This window comes from Panulirus ornatus, chromosome 12, assembly GCF_036320965.1.
Source record: "Panulirus ornatus isolate Po-2019 chromosome 12, ASM3632096v1, whole genome shotgun sequence".
Taxonomy (NCBI): domain Eukaryota; kingdom Metazoa; phylum Arthropoda; class Malacostraca; order Decapoda; family Palinuridae; genus Panulirus; species Panulirus ornatus.
In genome coordinates, this window is record NC_092235.1 from 5695922 (window position 1) to 5700454 (window position 4533).

The 4533-nt window shown below is 37.5% G+C and overlaps 1 non-coding gene across 1 annotated transcript; it reads right to left on the reverse strand.

Moving 5' to 3' along the window:
- Positions 1-1562: 1562 nt before the first annotated feature.
- TRNAV-GAC (transfer RNA valine (anticodon GAC)) lies at positions 1563-1634 on the reverse strand. Its single transcript has one exon. It is a non-coding gene; the product is annotated as a tRNA-Val (tRNA).
- Positions 1635-4533: the final 2899 nt, after the last annotated feature.

Below are 4533 nucleotides of genomic sequence, written 5' to 3' on the forward strand. Positions count from 1 at the left end.
TACTACCTCATATTCACTAACGTGTATCTTCACTACTAGCTTATTTTCACTTAATGATATCTTCGCTATACCCTCTTCTTCACTACACCGTTATTTCTACCATACCATCATCATTGCACTCCCTGATGTTCACTAAAAGTAATTCTTATCTTCACTACATAATCATTTTGAATAAACTTTACTCTTTGATAACCCTCATCTCTACTAAATTCGTATCTTCACTACATTCGTATCTTCACTACAACCTATCTTGACAATATCCTTATCATCACTATACTCCTCCGCACTACACTTTCATCTTAACATCATCCTTCTGTTTACCGAACTTAGTTCAAAGTCTGACTTGAACGTAGCTTTGGAAAGTTTGTGTTCCTCATTGTGTTACCTCCTTATTATCATTGTAAAGGCAATTGTCACCACTCCCTAACTAAACCCTCATCGTCACTACACTCTCATCATTATCATTACTTCTTAATGTTCAATACAAAATTTTAACATATACATTTATCTTCACTGCAGAATAATTTTCATTGCACCTTAATCTTCATTACTCCTTGTTTCAGCTACATCCGTATCTTCCATTCATTCTTATATCTTATATTAGTTACATCTTTACAATATCTTTATATCTTCTCTGTTCCGTCTTTTGAAAAATTGAAAATGAGAGTAAAGGATTTCCGGCCTTCTGCTCCCTCCCCTTTTAGTCGCCTTGTACGCCACGCAGGGAATACGAGGCAAGTATACTTTCTTCCCTATCCCCAGGGATAACAGCATCTGGTGTTCCCAGACGGTCACCCATCCAAGTACTAACCAGACCCAACGTTGCTTAACTTCCCTGATCGGACGATATATATATATATATATATATATATATATATATATATATATATATATATATATATATATATATATATATATATATATATAACACTGAAAACAATGAATTTCCCAAATAAAAATGGAAGCGCCGGGGTTTGAACCCGGGTCCCCTCGCATGCCAAGCGAGTGCTCTACCACTGAGCTACGTCCCCAAGAACATATTTTGTGACATAGTATTATATGAAGCACTGAGATTACCACGGCAAAATACTGCTTAACCGACCGTTGCCGACTAGCCGGCAAAATAACCACAGGGTAAATCTCCATGTTGCTGTCGTGTTTTCCTCTCAATTTTCCACGAAGAAATGAGTTTTACTTTTTTTATTGTCGTTGCAATAGACTGGAACTAAGCAATAGACTGGAACTAAGCAATAGACTGGAACTAAGCTGACCTGGTATGAGGTCAGAGCCCTCATTATCATCCCTGCTAACCACCGGAAGCAGATTAAGTCGTTCCACAACCGATGTCCGGCCCATGTTAACTCTGATGTGCCCAGCAGTTGGAGGAGGATCGCCAGAAGCTTCTGGAAGATTTCAAGGACGTCTTGGTGGACCTGACCCTTTCAGATAAGGTCGAAAACCCCAATTTATTGTGAAGATCTTCACTATAACGTTGGACGAACATACTGAATGTTGCACACATGTGATGCGGACAAAATGAAAAAAGAAAAAGACAAAAATTATGTCTGGTGTGGGTCTCGAACCCACGACCTTGAGTGTGTCAGACTCACGCTCTACCACTGAGCTAACCAGACAATAGAAAATTCGTCTGTTTCTTCAATTTGAATTAATGAAAATCTTTGCGAGGCAGCGTTTAGAAAAGAGTGATGTCTTTGACGAAATTTACTTGTTTGGCTCCTTCTTCTGTTCCTCATTATCGAAAGTAAACATACTGAAGGATATATATATATATATATATATATATATATATATATATATATATATATATATATATATATATATATATATATATATATATAAATATATATATATATATATATATATATATATATATTGAAAAGGATCGCAATTTTGCACGTGATCAAGTATATTCTTATGAGTCCACGCGGAAAATAAACACGATAAGTTCCCAAGTGCACTTTCGTGTAAAACTCACATCATCAGGGGAGACACAAGAGAGAAATATAACAGCCAGTTGATATACAACGAAGAAACGTAGCTAGGACGCCATATGGTAAACATGTGATTGTCCAAGACAGACAACAAGCGTATCATAAACTTATTATGTGGACAAGAAGGTGAATTGTTTACACATTTTATCAACATTAAAGTTATCCAATTTGTATAGACCATCACTAATATTAAGATTATAATTCTTTGTGTATTCAGTAATAGAAGATTCAATGATATTACTCGTGGTACTTGAGTTAGAGTTAATAACTGAGATGGCATTATTAACTCTAATTCCAGTACCACGAGAAATATCATTGAATCTTCTATTATTAAATACACAAAGAATTATAAACCTTGAGGAAGCAACATGGCGGTCAAAAATAAGCTGCAGGAATGAAGTTTATGAATGGAATATCAGTCAGACGATCCAAATGACGAATGAATGAGAGCGTAGTCAACATACAATATAAAAGGACATATTATGAATGGCAGCCAGGCAAGTAACGGCCCAACTGAATGGAAGGATTTAAAAGTTCGCGTTATATGACGAATTTTGATAGATTATCCAAATTTCCATTCCAGTTATGAAACTTAATGGTTGTGTTCAGTTCTAGAGACAAAGTTAAAAGGTTTGTGTTTCAGAGATGAACCACAAAGGATATCGTTAAATTTACTGACATTAAAATTTGTCAATTAAGTGAATCATTTTGTACAATAGCTGTAATTTGACAGAGTTAAAAGTTCGCAATTTCATTACAGTTCTAATTTAAAAGCTTGATATTCAATGATGGTTTGCACAAGCTCAACGTACATTTAAGTTTTGTGTTTATATGACGTATTCTAAAGGACTCTGGTAAAATAACGCAGCTGGAAGGTTTACGTTCAAATGATGGTGTTTAAATGTTTATTGATGAAAGGTAGATTTAAATGGATAGATTTTAAGTTCGCGTTTTCATGAGCGACTTTAAACCTTGTGGTTGAATGTCACAGTTTAAAGGTTGGTATGTACAATGTTGACCAGATGGCGGTAGTGTGTAGACACAGCCATACCAGGTCGTATTTATCATCATTAAAGTCACCTTCCTTACTTACTTATGGCGGCGATGAAATTCACTGGTTCTTGATTGTGCACCAATTAACCTATCAGATAATGGTACAATGTTTGCCTGGTGTTGCATATATCACGTCTGTTGTTGAAACACAAGAATGCCAGGTGACTTTGGGAGTGGATGATAATGTAAAGATCAATATAAATGTGGGAAATCTTGAACCGCCATCACCAGACACAACACATGTTTGGATCTGGCGGGGGAAGGGACTTGCCTGTGACGTCACGATGCCCCGCCTCCAGCCTGGCGCCGCTCTGTGTGTGTGTGTGTGTGTGTGTGTGTGTGTGTGTGTGTGTGTGTGTACTACTTTAATCATTATCACGTGAGTCTTTTGAGGAAGGATTTGTACACTCACGTTGCCCCGTCTCTTAACCTTGTAAGTGTAAAATATGTTTTCACTCCTATGTGCACACACACACACACACGCACACACTCACACACACACACACACACACACACACACACACACACACACACACACACATAACCTATAATATTATCTAGTATTTACTTCAGACGGATATCTTACACCTTAATTATAAAAGCCAAAGAAAAATTTATAAAAACATATACATATATTTACACACGTGTAGATATATGTTATGTATTGAAATGTGGCGGAAAAATTCCTTATATATTAACAAACGTGATTGAGGACGTAAAGAATCTGGTACAAACATAATGGTTATTGTGATAAATGATTTATTTATGATAAATATGTATTGTGTTGCATTATAATGGTTGTTCAGGACCAAGGTTCTTAAACCTGAATCAGTGAAATACTATCAGAAATAGAAAACCTGTTAAACATAAACATTTATATTGATTAACCACAGAATATATTTTCCTCTGGGTATGTAAAAGGAAATACAGTACAGGGAGCTAGTTTGAGGAAGAGTATTTCATATTTTAACAAAATATTTACCTGTAATAGCGTCCCTTATCTTTCGTCATCATATCTTATGTTTACTATCAAGAAATGTCTTTTATCTAACATAAAAATTCTGTCTAGGTATTTGATTACTGTTGTCCAAGGATGAGCTACATGCCACACGTGGTCAGGTCACAGTGGTGGTGGTCAGGTCAGTGGGCGGTGTGTGTGTGTGTGTGTGTGTGTGTGTGTGTGTGTGTAGCCCCTGGGTTCATGTTGGCCACAGCCACCCACCGGCCGGTGGTCAGGTCAGTGGGCGGTGTGTGTGTGTGTGTGTGTGTGTGTGTGTGTGTGTAGCCCTGGGTTCATGTTGGCCACAGCCACCCACCGGCCAGCCGGGCGGTAGTTTATAACTAAGACTGGTAGTTTCACATGCCACTTGGAGTGTCCCTCACTACAGAACTTGAGCAGCTCTTATCCTGAGGTGGAGCAGTTGATCCTCTCCACCAGGCTGGTACACTTGGTCTGCACCAGGTGGCT